This window comes from Gossypium hirsutum, chromosome D13 (genome assembly GCF_007990345.1).
Source record: "Gossypium hirsutum isolate 1008001.06 chromosome D13, Gossypium_hirsutum_v2.1, whole genome shotgun sequence".
Lineage (NCBI taxonomy): Eukaryota > Viridiplantae > Streptophyta > Magnoliopsida > Malvales > Malvaceae > Gossypium > Gossypium hirsutum.
Window position 1 is genome coordinate 33637302 of NC_053449.1, and position 24762 is coordinate 33662063.

A 24762-nucleotide genomic window follows, 5' to 3' on the forward strand; every position below is an offset into this window, starting at 1 on the left:
GAATTTGCTAAACTCTTAGGGTTTGTAAACCCTATGGGTGACACATGTAATTTTCCCCAAGAATTGTTGAAATCCCAAAATAAAGAAAGGGAGACTTAAACTTGGGTCTAGAGGAGCTTTGCGTTTTAATCATTAAGCTTATAGTTCATTCTTACTTAATTTAGACACTTAATTGTATATATTTTAATTTTCAGAAGACTTGCTTAATTCCCAAAATAAAAGGTAAATGAGGACTTGAACCATAGCTTATAAGGAGGATGCACTAACGCCTAACCATTCAGCCTATACATTATTTCTTGCTTATTTTAGAAACTTAGTTGTATAATTTTTGGGATGTATTTGCCGAAATCATAAAATTAAAAGGGAAATGAGGGGTTCGAACCTGGGACCTCTTAGAGTAATTTCTTACTTAATCTAATCACCTAACTGCATATAAATTTTGGGGCGACAATATGGGCATTTAAACAAGGCTTTTTTGAATATTAAAAGAAATGAAAGGAAAGGGACTCAAACCTTAGCTTCTAAAGAGGAGGCACTAACGCCTAACAATTCAATTTATGTCTTATTTTTTTGCTAATTTTAGACACTTAATTGTATATATTTATTTCGGGGTGTCACTTTAACTTAATTTGCCGAAAATAATAAAATGGGAGGAAGGGAGCTTAACACTTAATTATTAGGCATGAAGCCTATTTCTTAATTAACAAATGCACAATAATAACCTTATAAATTGGGACGTGACTGCTCTAGGTTTTCACAATCCCGATTCTTCTAACTCAAATTTTGAGGTGTGACAAAAGTGATAATTGGGAACAACTTTGGGGGGCAAATAGTATATTAACCATTTAAATAATATAAAATATTATATTAATAAGATTAAAATTACGATATAGGTAAATTTTAAAAGGGTTAAACTGAACTTGGCAATTTGTATCTACTTTGGTATTTCAACTTTTATTGGACCTAACTAATAACTAAACTTAGAAATTGTAAGCAAGTTGGTACTTATTAGTACCATTATATTTTGGGCTATCAGCTAATAGAATGTCGACACATGTCATAAAATATGATGTTTTTTTAATTAAAAGATAAAAATTAGGAAATCTATTTATTTTATTTTGTATGCTTAATGAACCTGAATAAACGATTGTCCATAATAATTTGAATCTGGATATCTTAATGTTTTTAGCTATTTTATAATTTTTATAATTTCAAAAATAAAATATTGTATTTTATAAAATGTTAATTTTTTTACTTAGTTTAGAATTTTTCTTAAATTTTAGGATTTTATCTTTTAATTTTTAAGTGCACAATAAATCGGGACATGAATGTCTAGTCATGGTTTAAGTTCATTCTAAATGTGGTATTTGTTTAGTAATGACATGAAAAAGAATTTTGCTTAGGATGCATGAGAAAATTGATTGGATTTGTGAATACAAAATGGTTATAAATGTTGAAGATTCAACCCATAATTTTGAATAAAAAATGGTATGAATTAATTGTATTGAAGTGTAATTTCAGTTTTTGCTTATGTTAGATAATGCTGATGAGAAGATTGTATAATTTTTACTGTCAGGAAATTTTGTTACTAAGTTGGGGCTGTTTGAGAGCACTCGAAATTTATAACTAATCCAAACTCCATTTGTTTAACCATTCTTGTACCAATGTTAAGGAATAAATGAAGTTGAGACGTAAAGGCAATGTTGTGAATATAACTAAAACAACCACAAGAATCTAGAATGTGATCCTTTTCTAACAGAGAACCCACAAGAAACATTTTATACCACTTCTACTCAACAATCATTTGCAATGACTTCATTCCTCTATATAAACTTAACACATCCTTCATTATTTGCATAATTAATCCATAACTTGCCATTTTTCATGGAGCAAGATTATTTAGAACCCTATTGCCAGTGGAAAAGAGAAAAAGGTTATGATGCAATCGAGATCGAGCTTCATGGTATTGTGTTTTATCTCTCTCTTTTTCAAAATCTTTTTGAATTATTTAATGTTATATTTGTACGTAAAACACATGTGAATGTATCATTCATTATTGTTGTATAATTGTATGAATGAATAGGTTTCAATATTGATGATGTGAAAGTAGTACTTAAACAAATTGAAGAAGGTAAATCTATGATATCAATCATGGCGGAAAATCCCAGATGTTTTCATAAAAGATTCGAAATCCCAAATGATATCTACAATTTAGAGCAAATTCGTGCATTATTTTGGAATGGGAAACTCAATATTGAAATACCCAAGAAAGTTGAGTCAAATAAACTTGAAATTTCGATGCCCAAATTAGAATTTAAAAGGATTTTAAAAGAAGATATGAAAAATAAATTTATTTCTGCTGTTGAATGTTTATATGCAAATGGAAAAATTCCAGCATTTGGTTTTATGTTAATAGCTAGTGGGTTATTTGCTTACAAATATTATATACAATGTTATGGCATTTGAGAAGTAAAATTAAATGATTCCTTCAAAAAATATATATTGTAAATGTTAATTATTGTAAACTTATATTATTTATTTTCCTTATTCCACTACTTAATTTTGTTTGATGGATTAATTGTTTGATAAGATATTTGGGTTAAGTTTAGTTGAGTAAATATTTGGGTCAAGAAAATAACCTTACCAGCAACATAAGAACTTTAAGATCCCTAAGTTATTTGGGTCATGTTCTTCTACTCTAGTTTTGAATGTATTATCAGTCTGATCATGTTTTATATGGATTAATTTTGAATAAAGTTATTTAGATATATATATATATTTGTAATTGTAATATAATTGTTATTTGTACCCTAAAAATATATGTACATTAATTGAAAAGTATATTATATTTAACATATGATTATATTGAAGAATATAATGTAATTTATAACTTAATTTAATAACAATTAAAATAAATTAATTTTTTAATATTTTAATTGAAAATTATTGAATATAAAAATTAAAGATAACTAAAATAAATAGATTAATAAGTACTTAATAAAGGGCAAAAATATAATTTTATTTAAAATTTATTTAATAAATAAACCTTAAGGGGTTAATGCGTTTTTCATCAAATTTTAGGGGCAAGTTAAACGGGGAAACTGAATGTTTTATTAAATGTTAAGGGTTTGAATATTTTTCTCATAAAAGAATATAATTTTATTTAGGATAAATTACGCCTGTAAGCATTTAACTATGCATAATTTGTTTTTCGGTTATTCAACTAAAAGAAATTATAATTTAGTCACCAATATTTCTTTTCTTTTTGTTAACACAACACTTTTTTAATTAGTATAAAAACAAATTTAGTACTCAAACTTTTATACTTTTTATCAACTTAGCCCTAATTATTAAGTCACTAACATAATGATGATACACCCCCTTTTAAATTTAGTCCTCAACTTTTGTACTTTCTATCAATTTGGACCAAATTTTGTTTTAAAAAATTAGAAGATTTTAAAAATTATATAGAAAATTATAAAAATTTAAAAATTTAAAATATAAAAGAATACATAAAAATAAAATATACATAAAAATCTTAATTATGCATATAAATAAATACATAAAATAGATATTAATAATTACAAAAAAAAAAACTTTTTTCTTGCTTCATTTCAGAAAAGTTACTCATGCATGCTCTTATATGAGATGAGGAAAAGATAATAGTAGAATAAAGAAGAGAACTTCAAGAAATGCATGGTGCAAGCCGATGAAGCGTCAACCTTTTTTTTTTGTCTCATCTTTGTGTCTTCTTGTAACACCCCTAACCCATAACCATTGTCGGAATAGGTTAAGAGGCATTACCGGACTTGCAACTCATTTCATAATAGTAATTCATCAACATTTAACTAATATCATATCATTTCAGTAATTATCAATCATTCATATTCGTAACATGCCTAAATCAAGCATTTCCAAAATATAAAACATCATACACATCACATATTATATACCATACCAATTTGCCACATTCATAAAGCATTTTCAAATCACTTATTCATCTCATAATAGTATGGGCATATGCATTAAGACTCTCATTCATGAGTTTATCAAAACATATCATTTTGCACCCATTTAACCATTACATCACTAAGCCAAATCTCATGGCTTACACACATCAAACATATATACATATACTTTATAAACTAAGTGATCAAAACATCATCCCTTCATCTAGCCTATACATGCCATATTTACACAATTTCTTTAAGTTCAAAAGTATCGAGAAGTCGCCTGGATAGGGTGATGCCAATCTCCAACTTTGTCCGAATTAAGCTAGCTAACGAACCTCTATAAAACACGGAAGATAAACAGAGTAAGCATTTAAGCTTAGTAAGCTCGTACCACATTGCATAATTTAAGCAATTAAATCAATATGTCCAACTCGAATATTCAAATGCCTATCACACATACACCTCAATAGGTTAGAGTCTCAGACATGCATATAACTAACATTTCATCTATGAATGTTTCAATTTAGTATTCAAATCACATAGCATTTCATTCATACATTTCATAATATCTCATTTCCGTTTCCATACATCCATGTAACACATATCACATTTCATCTATACAATTCACAAAGCTCAAATTCCATTTCATTCTCCATTCTATAATCGGTAATAGTATAAATCCCGTTGAACCTACCGAAACATCGAAGGATACTCGGGTGATACATACTATGTGCATTAATTGATAATCTGTCAATTCATTATCATTTCCACTCTTTTAAGCCATGATCGGTAAGCTCATTCCGAGCTAAATAACGGTAAGCTCTATCGAGCTAAAATGGTAAGCTCATAAGAGCTGATATATTAGTAAGCTCATACGAGCTGTGGTGGGTCTGCAACAATTGCAGGGGCTCGACCAAATCGGTAACCCTAGTGACATGCCACTCGTATCCTACGACTTTCTATAGTTCAAACGGGGCCTTGTATTACTCAATACATTAATCTCCATTCTGAAAACATTTTAAATAGAAATTTTTCCAACCAAATACCATCATTTTCGATCAACCATAAATTAATTATAGAACACATTTAACGATTACGATAATAACATAACTGAAAATACTATTCCAATCCAATTTCCTATTAGTTTAACAATTAAAAAAAACATAAAAAGTTAAGGGAAACATTACCTCAAGGACTTACTCGGATAACTCTATTTATAAATAATGTATAAAGCCATATATATATAAAGTATACAATATTAATATACGAGTTTCGGACAGCTTAACCATTAAAAATAAGTAGCATGTATACATCAAATGCTCAATCAATTTAAATGTTAGAAATCAGATAACATTAATATACAAATTTTGACTAACATTAATTCTTCAATTTGGACAAGCAGTTAAATATGGAAAAATATAGGTAACATGTCTTGTTTTGGACAGCTTTAATACTTCAATTAAACAAGCAATTAATTTAACCGAACAACATAAAAAAAATGTCCAGCTTTGATCGATTAACATTCATACAACCAAAAGTGTAATGTTAAGCAATTCAATAACATTTATTTCAACCATTTAATTCTCTCACACACACATATATATATACATATTCATTTCATACAGTTGCAATAAAAGAAAAGTTTGATTCTAATTATACGAACTTACCTCGAGTTACTCAGATGGAAATTATCGAGTATTCGTCCACTTTGTCTTTTCCCCGATTTCATCCCAATCTCGACTTATCTTGATCTATATATTATCAAAATTAGCTTATTTAATCAACTATTTATTCAATATAATCCAAAACACACATTAGGGCTATTTTACATATTTTCCCCTAAACTTTCATATTTTTACAATTTAGTCATTATCACATAAAATAGCAAATTTATGCAATTAAGTACAAACCCATGCTTAACTGAATTTAATACATGTTACTAGCAGCCCATATTTTCAATTTATTCACACTTTTAACCACCACATTTCACATTTTATCAATGTAATCCCTTTTTGACATCTTTGTCAAAAATCACTTAACAAAACTTGTATATCTGACATTAAACCTTCATAATCTATCATTAAACACTTAAAAACCAAGCATTCAACAATGGCATCATTTGAAATCTATAAAAGTTTCAAAAACAAAGGTATGAGCTAGCTAGATTAAGCTACAACGATTCTGAAAACGTAGAAATAATTAAAAACGGGACAAAATATCATACCAATCAAGGAAAATAAGAATGGCCGAATGCTAAGCTTCCATGGCTTTCTTTCTTATTTTATTATCGGTTGAAAGAATGGTTAAAGATTATAACCTAATTGTTGTTTTATTTTATTTTGTCATTATTTACCAAATTACATAATTAACCTTTAAAAACATTTAAAACTACATCAATTATCATGATATCATCTTCCACTAACTCTCCAATGGTCTATTGACCACTTAAGGACATTTACTTTAAGGTTCTCTAGCTATTTAATACATTTAACTAATAGAACACAAGTTTTTCGCTTTACGTGATTTAGTCCTTTTTGACAAATTAAGCAATCAAACAGTAAAATTTCTTTACGAAGCTTTCACATAGTAATTATACCATACTATAAACCTTATTAAAATAATAAAATAAATATTTTTACTCGATTTTATGGTCCCGAAACCATTGTTCTGATCTAACTCAAAAACAGGCTATTACACTTTTTCCCTCTTAAATGTTCTTTAAATGAGAGAAAAGTTCTCCCTTAAACTATTAAGAATTAGAGTGTTGTTTCATGTCCAAAATTTATTGTCCATAAAATGTCCAGACAGGGTAAAAAGATAGTTTTACCCTTTAAATTGCTTTGACAGTATGTGCATGTGTCACGGGGATAGATCTTTTGTCTCGCAATCCAGGCGGCTTTAGGCAATCCGTTCGTGTCAAACTCATCTAAGTCAGCCTAACCACCACAAGTGAGGATTCTTTTAGGATTCCTCCAAGGCACAAATTTGTATAGCAGAAGCAATTTATGCCAAAAGAAGCCACAAAAGAACAATAGAAAGCCACATAAAAGAATGCACAAGAGGTGTTTGAGTAAATGCTCTCAATATTCTATTATTCACAAAGAATAATGAAACAATGGAATCAAGTGATTACAAATGAGGGGGAGGCTCTCTATTTATAGTTGAGCTCCCCCAAAATCAATAGTCAAGATCAAGTTACATCGACGGACGGGATTAGCCTATCCCTTAATTTTAGTGATTTACAAGACTACACCATATGAAATCAAGTCTAATCTTTACAAGATATGATTCCTATCATTCTTCTTAGATTAGTTGCCATATTTACCAAGATAGCCTTATGTTACCATATTTTCATTATCGGGCCATCCAGGCTTCAATCTGACAGGCTTCTCTAATAGCTTACTGAATCGGGTCAGTTCTTGTGGGCCAAATGATCCCATCTAACCAATAGACCTCCATTGGATGCATTTGGTGCGATGCACATAGTAATTCTATCATACTATAAACCTTATTAAAATAATAAAATAAATATTTTAACTCGATTTTGTGGTCCCAAAACCACTGTTCCGATCTGACTCAAAAACGAGCTATTACAACTCTCCCGCTTTAGGGATTTTCATCCCAAAAAATCTTACCGGTAAAAAGGTTAGGGTACTATTTTCGCATAGCTTCCTCAGGTTCCCACGTAGCTTCCTCGATCCCGTGTTGACACCAGAGAACCTTTACTAAGGCTATACATTTATTTATCAATTTTTTAATTTTACAAGCTAAAATCCTGGTCAGCTCTTCGTTATATGTCAAATCAGTCTATATCTCAGCTTCAACCGGAGAAATTACATGTGACGGATTGGATCTGTATCGACGTAGCATAGAGACGTGAAAAACATTATGTATCTTTTCTAGTTTAGGTGGTAATGATAGTCGATATGCTACTGGCCCTATTCTTTCAACAATCTCATACAGCCTGATGAATCGCGGACTCAGCTTTCCTTTACGACCGAAGCAGAGAATCTTTTTCCACGGTGACACTTTCAAGAAAATTCAGTCTCTGACCTAAAACTCAATTTCTTTACGTTTTAAATCTGCATATGATTTCTGTCGATCCGAAGCTGCTTTTAAACTATCACGAATCACCTTCACTTTTTCTTCAGTCTCTTTAACCAAATCAACCCCGTGAATCTTGTTCTCACTCAATTGAGTCTAGTATAATGGAGTTTGGCACTTACGTCTATATAGAGCTTCATACGGTGCCATTTTTATACTAGTCTGAAAACTTTTGTTATACGCGAATTTGATCAATGGTATATATTTTTCCCAGCTACTATCAAACTTGAGAATACAACAACACAACATATCCTCAAGTATCTGTATAACTCTCTCGGACTGATAGTCAATCTGGGGATGAAAAGCGGTATTGAAATTCAACTTCGTTCCCAAAACTTCTTACAATTTCTCCAAAATGATGATGTAAATCTCGAATCTCTATCAGAAACAATAGACAGTGGTACACCGTGTAATCTGACAGTCTCAGAAATGTACAGTTCAACTAATCTATCCAATGAATAGTCTATATGTATCGGTATGAAATGAGTAGATTTTGTTAGTTAATCAACGACAACCCAAATTGCATCTTTCTTTTTCAGAGATAAGGGCAGCCCCGATACAAAATCCACCGTAACTCTATCTCACTTCCATTCGGGTATCATAATAGGCTGTAGTAATCCAGAAGGCACTTGATGTTCAATTTTTACTTGCTGACAGATCAGACATTTCGATACAAACTCTGATATATCTCGTTTCATACCCGACCACCAGTACATCTATTTCAGATCATTATATATCTTAGTACTACCCGGATGAACAGAAAAACAACTATTGTGTGCTTCATGAAGAATTTTCTGAATAAGCTCTGTATCTTTCAGTACCCAAATTCTATTTTGAAACATTAAACAATCATCCGTTCCAAAATGGACTTTAGAATCAGAATTAGACTCACATTGAATTCGATTAACCTGTAAGTCACTTTCATTTCTCTAAGCTTTGTAGATTTGTTGCAAAAATACCGGTTTAGCTTTTATCTCAGCTAATATCGACCCGTCATCATGAATCATCAACTCGATATTCATTGCTCGCAATGCAAACAAAGATTTTCTGCTCAACGCATTCGCAACCACATTTGTTTTCCCCGGATGATAATCAATCACAAACTCATAGTCTTTCAGCAACTCGAGCCATCTTCGTTGTCGCAGATTCAAGTCTTTTTGTGACATCGGATATTTCAAACTTTTATGATCTGTATAAATATGGCATTTCTCACTGTATAAATAGTGTTGCCAAATTTTTAATGCAAATACAATTGCCGCTAACTCAAGGTCGTGTGTCAGATAGTTCCTTTCGTGCGGTTTCAATTGTCAGGAAGCATAAGCTATAACTTTTCTATCTTGCATCAGTACATAACCCAGTCCGTTTAATGACGCATTGCTATAGATCACAAACTCTTTACGCAATTTGGGTTGAACTAGAATCGGTGCCTCAGTTAGCAGTGCTTTTAACTGTTCAAAACTTTGCTATCACTTTTCAAACCATTCAAATTTCACATCTTTCTGAAGCAGTTTTGTTAGCGGTATTGTATTCATCAAGAATCCTTTCACAAATCTCCAGTAATAGCCCGCTAAACCCAGAAAACTTCTGATTTCAGATACATTTCTCGGTGGTTTCCAATCTATAATCGGAGAAATCTTGCTCAGGTCGACTCGAATACCTTCGAATGAAACAATATGCCCCAGGAAACCAACTTCTCGAACAAAATTCCCATTTGCTAAACTTGGCAAACAATTTCTTATCTCTCAGAGTCTATAACACTATTCTCAAATGTTCTGAATGTTCAGTCTCATTTCGTGAATAGATCAAAATGTCGTCTATGAGTACAACAATAAATCTGTCTGAATATTCTATTCATCAAATCCATAAATACGGCAGGAGCAATAGTCAAACCAAATGGCATAACTAAAAATTCATAATGGTCGTACCGTGTTCTAAATGCAGTCGTCGGCTTTGACTCGTAACTGATAATAACTCGATCTCAGATCGATCTTTGAAAACACTGTAGCCCCTTTCAACTGGTCGAACAGGTCATCAATTCGTGGTAGAGGGTATTTGTTCTTGATCGTTACTTTGTTTAACTATTTGTAATCAATACACATTGTCATTGATCCATCTTTCTTCTTTACAAACAATACCGGTGCACCCCAGGGCGAAAAACTTGGTCGTGCAAAACCTTTATCTGTCAATTCTTGCAATTGAGCCTTCAACTCTTTTAATTCGGTCGGTGCCATTCTGTATAGGGATATCGATATCGATGTTGTTTCTGGTACCAATTCAATGCCAAATTGAACCTCTCTGACTGGCGATAAACTCGGTAATTCTTTTGGAAGTACATCCGCAAACACACAAACAACAGGTACAGATTCAATTTTGGATTCAAACACTTTTGTATCCAGCACATACGCAAGATATGCATCACATCCCTTTTTCACACATTTTTTAGCTTGCATAGATGATATCACAATTGGTAATTCATTCAAATCATCAGACTAAATCTGAAGAATTTCACCGTTCTGACATTTCAATTCTATAGTCTTCCGTCTACAGTTCACAACTGCATTATGCAAGGTCAACCAATCCATACCCAGTATCACATCAAACTCATCAAATGGTAGTAGCATTAAATCAGTCAGAAAATAGTAACCCCGAGTCATCAAAGGACACTTCTTACAAATTTTATCAACTAGAACAGACTTGCCTAAGGAGTTCGATACTTTAATTACAAATTCTGTAGACTTGAATGTAAACTCTTTTTAAAAACTAAGTTCATGCATATGTAAGAATGGGTTGATCCAAGATCTATCAATGCAACTATATCAGTGTTGTAAAGAGAAAAAGTACCGGTAATCACATCTGGAGATGACATCTCCTCTCGTGCATGGATAGCATAAGCTCGAATAGGCACTTGTGCCTCAGATCTCACAGCTAAATCTCTAGTAACACCTTGATTTCCACTCATATTTCCCGTATTTCAGGCTGGTCATCCTCTAGTAGTCACATTACTCACTTTTACTGGTTGATCTCTTCAGCTGTAGGTTTCTCTGGACAGTCTCAGAGATAGTGATCCAACGATCCACATCTAAAGCATTCTCCGCTTATCACCTTACATTCACCGTAATGGAGCTTGCTACAATGCTTACACTCAAGTCCAACATTTCTAACACCACCCACACTTGCAATCGACATCGTCTGAGGTTTCGAGCTGTACTGTTTGACCTCTCTATCTTGGATCGAAATCCCCACAAAAGTAGTAGAACGAGGATGATACTCTCTAAATCTCTTTGATGCGGACTGATGAGACTTTCCTGCAAATTTTTTCCAACATCTCTAGCTTCGAAATCAACTTTTCTTTTCTCTTTACCAAGCTCTTCATCTTTACAGGCTCGTTCAACCAGGACAACGAACTCTTCCAACTCAAGAATCCTGACTAGCAATCGGATATCTCCATTCAATCTATCCTCGAATCTTTTACACATTATAGCCTCGGTAGAAACACATTCACTAGCGTATTTTTTGAGTAATACAAATTCTCGCTCATACTCAATTACTGTCATTCAGCCTTGTTTCAATTCAAGGAATTCCTTTCGTTTCTGATCGATGAACCGTTGGCTAGTATATTTCTTTCTGAACTTAGATTGGAAGAATTCCCAAGTAACTCTTTCTTACGGAACAACAGATATTAGTGTATTCCACCACTGGTACGCTGTATCTCTCAACAAAGATATATCACACTTCAAACATTCGTCAAGTGTGTAGGAAAGTTCATCAAAAACCCTGATCGTGTTTTCAAGCCAGAACTCGGTTCTCTCAGCACCGTCACTAACTGTAGCTCAAAAATTTTCAACCCCATATTTTATTATCTTATCAACGGGAGATTTATTCAATCACAACGAGTTGTACCTTGATGCATTACAGGGATCGGGTGAGGAACAGGCGAGGGTGGAGGTTGTTGAGTAGCAGGGTTTGCGCGGAAAAATTCAGTGAACCATTCATTTAAAACTTGGAAGAAAGCTTGTTTAGCTTCTCCTCTCTGACTTCCCGTAACGGGACTAGATTAAGAAGGCGCGGTCTCTTGAGCGGGAGCTGACGCATTACTTTCAACGTCGTCGGCTATAGCTCTATTAGGATCCATTTACTATAAATAAAACATAATTCAGAAGTTGTTAGCAGATATCATACTATCGCAGTTTATATATGACATGTCTAGCTAGACACATATATTCTACGGTAGTCATAGAATTGACTAAACCGTAGCTCTGATACCAATAAATGTAACACCCCTAACCCGTAACCATCGCTGAAATAGGTTAACAGGCATTACCGGACTTGCAACTCATTTCAGAACAGTAATCCATCAACATTTAACTAATATTATATCATTTCAGTAATTATCAATCATTCATATTCATAACATGCCTAAAACAAGCATTTCCAAAATATAAAACATCATACACATCACATACTATATACCATACCAATTTTCCATATTCATAAAGCATTTCAAATCACTTATTTATCTCATAATAGTATGGGCATATGCATTAAGACTTCCATTCATGTGTTTGTCAAAACATATCATTTTGCACCCATGTAACCATTACATCACTAAGCCAAATCTCATGGCTTACACACATCAAACATATATACATATACTTTATAAACTAAGTGATCAAAACATCATCCTTTCATCTAGCCTATACATGCCATATTTATACAATTTCTTTAAGTTCAAAAGTATCGAGAAGTCGCCTGGACAGGGTGATGCCAATCTCCAACTTTGTCCGAATTAAGCTAGCTAACGAACCTCTATAAAACACGGAAGATAAACAGAGTAAGCATTTAAGCTTAGTAAGCTCGTACCACATTGCATAATTTAAGCAATTAAATCAATATGTCCAACTCGAATATTCAAATGCCTATCACACATACACCTCAATAGGTTAGAGTCTCAGACATGCATATAACTAACATTTCATCTATGAATGTTTCAATTTAGTATTCAAATCACATAGCATTTCATTCATACATTTCATAATATCTCATTTCCGTTTCCATACATCCATGTAACACATATCACATTTCATCTATACAATTCACAGAGCTCAAATTCCATTTCATTCTCCATTCTATAATCGGTAATCGTATAAATCTCGTTGAACCTACCGAAACATCGAAGGATACTCGGGTGATACATACTATGTGCATTAATTGATAATCCGTCAATTCATTATCATTTCCACTCTTTTGAGCCATGATCGGTAAGCTCATTCTGAGCTAAATAACGGTAAGCTCTATCGAGCTAAAATGGTAAGCTCATAAGAGCTGATATATTAGTAAGCTCATACGAGCTGTGGTGGGTCTGCAACAATTGCAGGAGCTCGACCAAATCGGTAACCCTAGTGACATGCCACTCGTATCCTACGACTTTCTATAGTTCAAACGGGGCCCTGTATTACTCAATACATTAATCTCCATTCTGAAAACATTTTAAATAGAAAATTTTCCAACCAAATACTATCATTTCAGATCATCCATAAATTAATTATAGAACACATTTAACGATTGCGATAGTAACATAACTCAAAACACTATTCCAATCCAATTTCCTATTAGTTTAACGATTAAAAAAACATAAAAAGTTAGGGGAAACATTACCTTAAAGACTTACTCGGATAACTCTATTTATAAATAACGTAAAAGCCATATATATATAAAGTATACAATATTAATGTACGAGTTTTTGGTAGCTTAACCATTAAAAATAAGTTGCATGTATACATCAAATGCTCAATCAATTTAAACGTTAGAAATCATACAACATTAATATATAAATTTTGACAAACATTAATTCTTCAATTTGGACAAGCATTTAAATATGGCAAAACATAGGTAACATGTCTTTCTTTGGACAACTTTAATACTTCAATTAAACTAGCAATTAATTCAACCGAACAACATAAAAAAATGTCAAGCTTTGATCGATTAACATTCATACAACCAAAAGTGTAATGTTAAGCAATTCAATATCATTTATTTCAACCATTTAATTCACAGATATATATACATATTCATTTCATACAATTGCACTAAAAGGAAAGTTTGATTCTAATTATAAGAACTTACCTCGAGTTGCTCGGATGGAAATTATCGACTATTCGTCCACTTTTCCTTTTCCCTGATCTAATCCCGATATCGACTTATCTTGATTTATATATTATTAAAATTAGCTTATTTAATTAACTATTTATTCAATTTAATCCAAAACACACATTAGGGATATTTTACACATTTGCCCCTAAACTTTCACATTTTTACAATTTAGTACTTATTACATAAAATTGCAAATTCATGCAATTTAGTAGAAATCCATGCTTATCCGAATTTAATACATGTTACTAGCAGCCCATATTTTCAATTTATTCACACTTTTAACCACCACATTTCAAATTTTATCAATGTAATCCCTTTTTGACATCTTTAGCAAAAGTCACTTAACAAAACTTGTATATCTAACATTAAACCTTCATAATCTATCATTAAACACTTAAACAACCAAGCATTCAACAATGGCATCATTTGAAATCTATAACAGTTTCAAAAACGAAGGTACGAGCTAGCTAGATTAAGCTACAACGATCCCAAAAACGTAGAAATAATTAAAAACGGGACAAAATATCTTACCAATCAAGGAAAACAAGAATGGTCGAATGCTAAGCTTTCATGGCTTTCTTTCTTCTTTAATTATCGATTGAAAGAATGGTTAAAGATGATAACTTAATTGTTGTTTTATTTTATTTTGTTATTATTTACCAAATTACATAATTAACCTTTAAAAACATTTGAAACTACACCAATTACCATGCTGTCATCTTCCACTAACTCTCCAATGGTCTATTGACCACTTAAGGACCTTTACTTTAAGGTTCTATAGCTATTTAATACATTTAACTAATAGAACACAAGTTTTTTGCTTTACGAGATTTAGTCCTTTTTGACAAATTAAGCAATCAAATAGTAAAATTTCTTTACGAAGCTTTCACATAGTATATCTATCATACTATAAACCTTATTAAAATAATAAAATAAAAATTTTAACTCAATTTTATGGTTTCGAAACCACTGTTCCGATCTAACTCTAAAAAGGGCTATTACACTTCTTCCCTCTTAAATGTTCTGTAAATGAGAGAAAAGTTCTCCCTTAAACTATTAAGAATTAGAGTGTTGTTTCATGTCCAAAATTTATTGTCCATAAAATGTCCAGACAGGGTAAAAAGATAGTTTTACCCTTTAAATTGCTTTCACAATATGTGCATGTGTCACGAGGCTAGATCTTTTGTCTCACAATCTAGTCGGCTTTAGGTAATCCGTTCGTGTCAAACTCGTCTAAGTCAGCCTAACCACCGCAAGTGAGGAATCTTTTAGAATTCCTCCAAGGAAAAATTTGTATAGCGGAAGCAATTTATGCCAAAAGAAGCCACAAAAGAACAATAGAAAGCCACAGAAAAGAATGCACAAAAGGTGTTTGAGTAAATGCTCTCAATATTCTATTATTCACAAAGAATAATGAAACAATGGAATGAAGTGATTACAAATGAGGGGGAGGCTCTCTATTTATAGTTGAGCTCCCCCAAAATCGATAGTCAAGATCAAGTTACATCGACGAACGAGATTAGCCTATCCCTTGATTTTAGGGATTTATAAGATTACACCATATCAAATCTAATCTAATATTTACAAGATATGATTCCTATCAATCTTCTGAGATTAGTTGCCAAATTTACCAAGATAGCCTTATGTTGTCATATCTTCATTATTGAGCCATCCAGGCTTCAATCTGACAGGCTTTTCTAATAGCTTACTGAATTGGGCCAATTCTTGTAGGTGAAATGATCCACATCTAACCAATAGACCTCTATTGGATGCATTTGGTGTGATGGTCACGGGTTTTGCACTTTGGTCCGTGACATTCTCCCCCACCCATTCTTGCAATTCCTTCGTTGCGCCTTCAGAATGGCACTGACTTGATTCGCTTCGATCTTGTCTCGACGCCTTAACTTTTCCTTTTCTTTGAAACTTTTTCCTTGACTTACATTGCTTATTAACTCTAACCGTCCCATTCGTTTGTACATCTCAATGGTAAGAAGTTATGTCCCTCTCTTGCCCTCATTCTAACTTGCTTCGAACAGAATCTTCTTGATTCACAATACTTGGCATCGAATTGCCCACAATCCTTCGGCCTCCTTGCTTAAGAACTTTGAAAGCACCCGCACGTTCTTGCCAAGTCAACAAGTTAGAATGCAAAACACTATAAAAGTGTTCAGAATGTACATTTCTCGTCACATTTACTCGGGTCAACTGTCCAACTTGCATCACTACTTTCCCAAAGCTTAATGCACACCCTACCTCTCTCATAAGTCATAGCTCCTATTATCTGTCAACAGAAATGACCCTCAATGATCCTAGCTTCAAGGTTTGCATCGCAACTTCATCTTTTGAATCCAATGCCCATCTCACCTTTTCCATGGACAAAAGCCTTGTCGATGACTTGGCTAAATTCGTTGCTTTACTCGAGTTGAGTCTCATTGGTCCCAGCTTCACTACTTTCATCACAACTTTTTCCCCTAAGTTCGATGAAAAGCTCACATCTTCTTCATGTGGAATCTCCGTTGATGACTCAACAAGCTTTGATGTTGTTTTTTCTTTGAAAACAACTGACTTAGATTACTTTGGACAGCTCCACAACTCATGCGGACCATGGTACAAAAAGTACTTTACTCGCTTCTTTTTGCTCATCTTTTCCCTTTTGGCTTCGACTTTTCCCTTGCTCAAACCAAGCTTCTTGGACTCCTTATCTACTCCATCATCCCTTTCGATGACAGACTTCTTCGGACACTTCTGCAACCTATTTGGACCATGACATAAGAAGCACTCCACTGGCTTCTTCTCGCTTTTAGCCTCACTGGCTTCGACACCCCTTACGCTCGAACCAAGTCTGAAGCCCTTACCTACCGGCTTTGTCTTCTTAGAAAGCGTGGATTTCTTCAAACATATCTGCAACATATGTGAACCGTTACAAAGAAAGCATTTCAACTTATCTATCTTTCTATTAGGTTTCTTCTTCCCAACTCGTGGTTTCCAATAACCACTATTGACCTCGTTGCCATTGTAATCATCATCTTTCTTTGTGATCCTTTTCACATACGCTCCTTTCCTCAGACTTGGAAGACCCAAACTTGTCTTTCCCTAGACCAAGCTTGACCATGGACTCTACAACCGTCATAGCTTCCAACAGCTTTTGGACACCTCTTTGTTCCACTTCCTGTCTAACCCACGGCTTCAATTCATTCTTAAAAACAAGCAATGCTTATTCTTGGTCACATTTGAAACTTGGAGCATGAGTTACTTGAACTCTCGAACATACTACCCTACTATGCCCCGCTGCGTTAGCCATCGCAACATTGCTCGAGCTTTTTCCCCGGCAAATTCTAAGTAAAACTGTTCCTTCAACTCAAATTATAACTCTTTTCACGTCCCAACTCACTTTTCCTTTTATCTGTGGACCTACCTCGCCAGCATAAAAGCGCAATATCAGTAAGAAACATTGAAGCAGTATTTACCTTAACCGCATCATCCGTGATGCTTTTGGCATGGAAGTAGTTTTTTATCCTCTACAAGAAATTATCCACATTGCATGCAGACCTTGTCCCTGCAAACTCTTTCGGTTTCAAGACATCTTTGCAATTGAGTGCTGCACTTAACACTCCTTTCCCCACAACTGTTTGACACAAGGCTAGCTCTCTATCGAGCTCCTCTATTCTTGTGTTCAAAGCTTTTGTTGTGGACATTGTTTCCTCCTTCAAAACCATCACCATGGGCTCGAGAGCATCATTCCTCTCCATCAGCTTCTTTCTTTGGGAATCTAGCAACTCTTGCACATTATCCCTATTAGAAGTGAGACACATGGTCACAAAATCCTTGGACTTCTTTCTCAAGTCATTTATGCTTTCACTAAGCGCAATGTGTAACTCCTTTCTATCTTCCATGGGCTCCTCGAGTTTACCCACGCATTCCTCAACATTTGACAGCATCTCCCTCAAAGGGACTAATTTTTTGGCCCACCTTTGTTCAGACTCTTTTTTTGACATCCCAACGATGCCTTTGCAACCTATAGCTCGAATACCACTTGTCACAAGGCTAGATCTTTCATATCACAATTTGTGCGACCTTAGGTGACCTGCTCATGTCAAACTCGCCTAAGTCAGCCTAACTACCACAATTGAGGATTTTTTTAGAATTCCTCCAAGGTACCAATTTGGATAGCGGAAGCAATTAATACCAAAAAAAGCCATACAAGAACAACAGAAAGCCACAGAAAAGAACGCACGAGAGGTGTTTGAGAAACTGATCTCAATATTCTATTATTTACAAAGAATAATCGTAACACCCCTAACTTGACCTAAACGTTATGGCCGAATCTGGGAGTGTTATGAAGAAGGGTTTTGAAACCGGCGATACTTCAAAATAGAAACCATGTTTAGCTATCTGATAAAATGTCCAAGTTTTATAAAACAAAATCGTTTATATATTACTGAAACTGTTATAAATTGTTCTTTAAAGTTAAGCCTTTATTTGCATAAAATGTTTTCGTCAACGTTGCGAAAAAGAAAGAAAATCAAAATCCAAATCCAAATCCAAAAGTTAAAACCATAAAGTCCAGAGGGTCCCAAAAATTACAAACTCTTAAGAAAATTAGATTTTAAAATAAAATCGATAATACTAATTTAAAATAGTTCTCTGTTGAGTGGCCACCGTTGAGTCTCTATTGCACTGACTCGCCTAAGTCTGTGGATTACCTGAATAGAACAAACAAACAGATGTGAGTTTTCGTAAACTCAGTGTGTAACCCAACAGAAATAGTCATGCAACTTACACAGAATTTCATAAACATTCAAATATAGATTCGGAACTAAATCCATAAAAGATACAAATATCAGAATCAGATAAACAGAACAGATATTCAGAATCCTGCCTCCATCCTCTACACACCATCTCTGACCATCCCACCACACCATGTGGGGTTAAAAACACCCACCCATCCCAACATACCATATAGTGTCGATCTGACACATAATAGAATAATATGCAGCCAAGCTGCCAGATAATAGGCGAAAGGTCACCGTACAGATCACTTCCTCCATATATGCAAATTCCGTCCCAAAGAGAGATACATAATACATATGCAAGCATAACAGAATAAGCATGCTCAACATGTTCGTATACAAATAAATACATACTTAATAGTACAGTCAGGCATACATATCAGTTTCTTACTCAAACCAGACTATCAGAGTATTAGATCAAATGTATAGGGTTTATTTAGGCCTTACCAACCCTACGGTAGGTTCACAGTCAATCGGAAGGACCCGTGTGACCCTAGGCAAAATTTTAGAATTTTTGGCCCACACGCCCAATCTGGCTTAGCCCGTGTGGCCCACACGGCCACACTCACACCGTCACACGACCGTGTCATGCGCACGACCACACTTTTGTCAGTACAGGGCCGTGTCTCGCACACGGCCAACCACACGACCGGCCACACGCCCAAGTAGCATCGATAGACTCCACTTTCAGCTTTCATCGAAGCTCGATTTTTCGTGTTAGGAGTACACACCTGATATGATTTTGATGCAAAAACACTCTCGAGACCACCAAAACCTAAAATTAACATAAAAACTCCCAAAATCAATATTAATCCTCAATTAAGTCAAACCAACGAAATCGACAACAATAAAGATCCAGTGGTCAACACTTACCCGTTTTCCTCGAACGAATACAACTACAACTCTGAAAGAGGAGAACCACATTCCTCGCAATTCACTACTGCCAAACCCAAAAAATTAAGCTAACGAAAAGTAAAATCGACTTAAATAAACTTTAACCAAAGCCCTCAATCTAAGAAAAAAATTAGCATTTTCGCTTACCTAAACTCGCAAAGCAACCTGATATTTAGATTTTGCAATTGTAAAAGGAAGATTTTGACAGAACAAGGGAAAAGAAGAAAACAAGAATTTTTTTTTGATAGGAAAGAACAATATAACGTATAATTAGGAGAGGGAGAAATTTTTGGAAAAAAAATCAAATAAAAATAAAATAGAAGATTCAATCAAATCCCACTACATCCACATCCCTTAACCACTCAAATAACTCAGAATCTCACTACCACTGAACCACTATCAACAGCCGAGGCCAAAAATTATCACCCACGCTTGCGCGGGAGTTCAAACACAGGACCTCCATCAAGCTAACACCTTACCACCCAAATCAATAGGCTCATTCTGTTATCATTTTACCAACAATATTCCATTAACCTAACAAACAGGGTAAGGCTAAGACAAAAAAAACATAATTTGCAAATTTGTAACATGAACCAATACCTCAAACACACACCCAGAACACTTAGCCACTGAAGCAGATATACATTTGTGTCAGGATTTACAGAAACAGAAATAAATTATTCAGGGCGTTACAACTCTACCCCTTAAAAAATTCAGCCTCGAAATTTACCTGATCCGAACAAATGAGGATACTACTGATGTATCAAGCCCTTAGGTTCCCACATGGCTTCCTTAGTGCCATGATTCTGCCACAAAACCTTTTCCAGAAAAATGAACTTCCTCCTCAGAAGCTTAATATCTTGGTCCAAAATCTGAACCAGCTCCTCCTCAAACGTCAAGTCCGGTCTAACCTTGATCTCCTCAACAGAGATAACGTAAGATGGATCAGACTGGTACCACCTCAACACCGAGACGTGAAACACATCATGGATACGTCTAACTCTGGAGGTAGCTCTAACTGATAAGTGACTGGTTGCACACACTTCAAAATTTGATACGACCCAATGAACCTAGGGCTTAACTTGCCCTTATGACTGAACCGCAGATCCTTCTTCATTAGCAATACCTTAAGAAATACGAAGTCGCCCATAGAGTACTTGATATCTCTCCTTTTCAAATATGCATAAGACTTTTGTCTATTAGAAGCCTCCTTCAGACGATCCTGAATCAATCTAACCTTATCTTCAGTCTCGAAAACCAACTCAGGACAAAAAAGCCGATGCTTACCCAACTCAGTCCAACATAGCAGAGTACGACACTTACGACCATACAAAGACTTGTAAGGTGCTATCTGGATGCTAGACTGGAAACTGTTATTGTAGGTGAACTCAGCTAACGACAGAAAATCCTCCTAACTACCTCAGAAATCAATCATACAGCTCCAAAGCATATCCTCCAATATCTAAATCACCCTCTCAAATTGATCATTGGTCTGAGGATGAAAGACAATACTGCAATCCAATCTTGAACCCAGAGCTTCATGAACTTTCTTCGAGAATCGAGAAGTGAAGCGAGGATCCGTATCAGAAATTATTGAAACCGAAACCCCATGCAGTCTCACAATCTCAAAAATGTAGATCTTCGCTAACTTTTGTAGAGAGTAGTTCGTCTAAATCGGAATAAAATAGGTGAACTTGGTCAATTGATCCATGATGACATAAAAAGAATCTTTCTTAGTGGGTGTCAAGGGCGACCCACTAACGAAGCCCATCGTCACTCGTTCCCATTTCCACAAGGGAATCTTAACAGGTTGAAGCAAACCCAAAGGTAACTGGTGCTCAGCCATGACTTGTTGGCATGTCAGACAACGAGCAACAAAATTTGTTACCTCACATTTCAATCCCCACCACCAGTACAATTAACGGAGATCTCGATATATCTTATTACCACAAGGAAGCATAGCATAAGGTCTACTACGCGATTCCCTTAGAATCGACTACCTCAGATCAGAATTGTTTGGTACACAAACTCGACCTCAGAAACACAGAACTCCATCTTTATTCAGTCCAAAATCAGAAGTACTGCCACTTTCAACCTGACGAAACCGCAGACCCAAAGACTCATCCGTTAACTGCTTTTCTCGAATCACCCAATCCAAGTCAACTTAACTTACAACTCGGCTAACAGACCCCCATCATTGAACAAGCTAAGACGAGCGAACATCGCTCTCAAATCAATCATCGCTCTTCGACTAAAAGCATCAGCCACCGCATAGGCCTTACTAGGATGATACTCTATCGTGCAATCATAATTTTTGAGCAACTCAACCCATCAACACTGCCTAAGATTCAACTCCTTTTGAGTAAGGAGGTACTTGAGGCTCTTGTGATTGGTATAAATGATCCACCTCTCACCATAGAGATAGTGCCTCTAGATCTTTAACGCAAACACCACCGCAACTAACTCGAAATCATGTGTCGGATAATTCCCTTTGTGCAACTTAAGCTGTCGGGATACATAAGCCACAATGTTACCATCCTGTATCAGTACACATCCCAAACCAACGTGCGACGCATTATTGTACACTACAAACACCTTACCAGATTCAGGCTGTATCAGAACAAGAGCTTGAGTCGAAATAGACTTAAGCTTCTTGAAGCTGAATTGTTTCACATCGGTCCAGACAAAAGGAACATCCTTGCACAGAAGCTTAGTCAAAAGAGCTGCAATCAGTGAGAACCCCTCGACAAACCTCCGGTAATAACCCGCAAAACTCAGAAAACTATGGATCTTAGAAATGTTCTTAGGCTATTTCCAATCAAGCATAACATCAATCTTTCTAGGATCAACTCAGATCCCCTCAGTGAAAACCACATGCCTTAAAAATATTACCTCTCTCAACCAGAACTCACATTTACTCAACTTAACATAGAGCTGTTTCTCTTGAAGTATCTGAAGCACTACTTTAAGATGCTCATCATGCTCATCCTCAATTTTAGAGTACACCAGAATATCATCGATAAAGACTACGACAAATTGATCCGAATACGACTGAAAAACTCGATTCATCAGATCCATGAATGCAGCCAGAGTATTCATCAAACCAAAGGGCATAACTAGGAACTCGGAGTGCCCATAACGAGTCCTAAATAATGTCTTATGAATATAAGCTTCATTAACCCTTAGCTAATGATACCCAGAACGAAGATCTATATTCAAGAATACCATATCCCCACGAAACTGATCAAATAGTTCGTCGATCCTCAGAAGTGGGTACTTATTCTTCATAGTCAATTTATTCAACTACCGATAATCGATGCACATCCTCATAGTACCATCCTTCTTCTTCACAAACAGAATTGGTGCCCCCACGGGGACACACTAGGACGGATGAAGCCACGATCTAGAAGGTCTTAAAGTTGAGCCTTAAAATTTATAAGCTCCTTCGGTGCCATACGGTAAGGAGCGATAGACACTAGAGCTGTACCCGGTAGAAGCTCAATGTCAAACTCAACTTCTCGATTTGGAGGTAAACCTGGTAACTACTCAGGAAAAGCATCCAGAAATTCCCTCACTATTCTGATATCCCTAACAGAAGAGTCCTTAAAAACTGAAACACTGACGTAGGCTCATTACGCCTCACATCCTTTCCGAACCAATTTCTTAGCCACTAGAGCGAAGATCACATTAGACAAGTAATCTCAAAGCTCACCAATCACAACCACTTCCTTATCATCCTCAGTCCTCAGAACAACCCTCTTAGTCACACAGTCCAAACTAACTCGGTGCTCAACTAACCAGTCCATACCCAGAATTAAGTTGAACTCCCCAAATGGTAGCTCGATCAAATTTGCCAAAAATTTAGCCTCCTATACCTCCAACGGAACATTTCTATATAGTCTACTAACCCGAATAGATTGCCCCAACGGGCTCAATCCAATAATCCCACCAGAAGTACACTCAACAGAAATCCCCAAGTTCTTAGAAATAGAACTAGCTACATAGGAGTGTGTATAACCTATGTCTATCAAAGTAGTATATGGAGCATCAAAAATTAAAAACGTACGCTTAATCACATCAGGGGCATCTCTATCATCTCGGCGTCGAGTAGCATAAGCCAGTGCAGGCTACCTTGCCTTAGCTTGATTAGCACCTCTGGCCGGTGCTCTCTATCCTCAGCCCATACCATTACCACCCCTAGTCGGTCCACAACCCCTAGGTGGTTGTTGTATTGTTCTCTGAAGCTGAACTGAACCTTGTCCCAAAGCTTACATCTTATCAGCACGATATGGACACTTTCTAATCCGGTGCTCTAATGACCCACACCGCAGATAAGCCCCTAATCTCCTTCAACAGTCACCCGAATAGTGCCTACCACAATCACCACAAGGCTGAATCCCAATAGGAGCAACAAGAACCCCCACTTTAATAGGCCCATTAGGTCTGGCCCGTTTCTTAGGCCTTTGAACAGAACTAGAGGGCTCTAAATCCCTCTTATTCTTGCTTCTCTCTTAGTATCTGTTTTTGCGCTACACGCGCTTAACCTCTTTTGAGATCTTCGCATTATCCACAAGAATAGCAAACTCATGCTTCCTCTGCGGAGCAATCAGAACCCTCAGACTATCACTCAAACCATTCTCAAAATAGACACATTTCTCACACTCGAATGCAACTTTACCTCTAGCGTAACGGCTCAATCTCAGAAACTTGGCCTTATACTCGACCACAGAATTATCACCTTATCTAAGATTCATGAACTCACGCCTATAAGCATCAACATAGCTCGTGCCCATATAATTTCCCTGGAAGGCAGTCCTAAAGTAGCCCCAGTTCAGACAATCTAGTTGAGTACCCTGATACGATCACGCCCC

General features: G+C 35.4%; 1 long non-coding RNA gene across 1 annotated transcript; it reads left to right on the forward strand.

Annotated features, from left to right (window-relative positions):
- The first annotated feature begins 1829 nt into the window (after positions 1 to 1829).
- Positions 1830 to 2229, forward strand: LOC107902954 (uncharacterized). Its single transcript, XR_001685646.2, has 2 exons — positions 1830 to 1963; positions 2084 to 2229. It is a non-coding gene; the product is annotated as an uncharacterized lncRNA (long non-coding RNA).
- The last annotated feature ends 22533 nt before the right edge of the window (positions 2230 to 24762 follow it).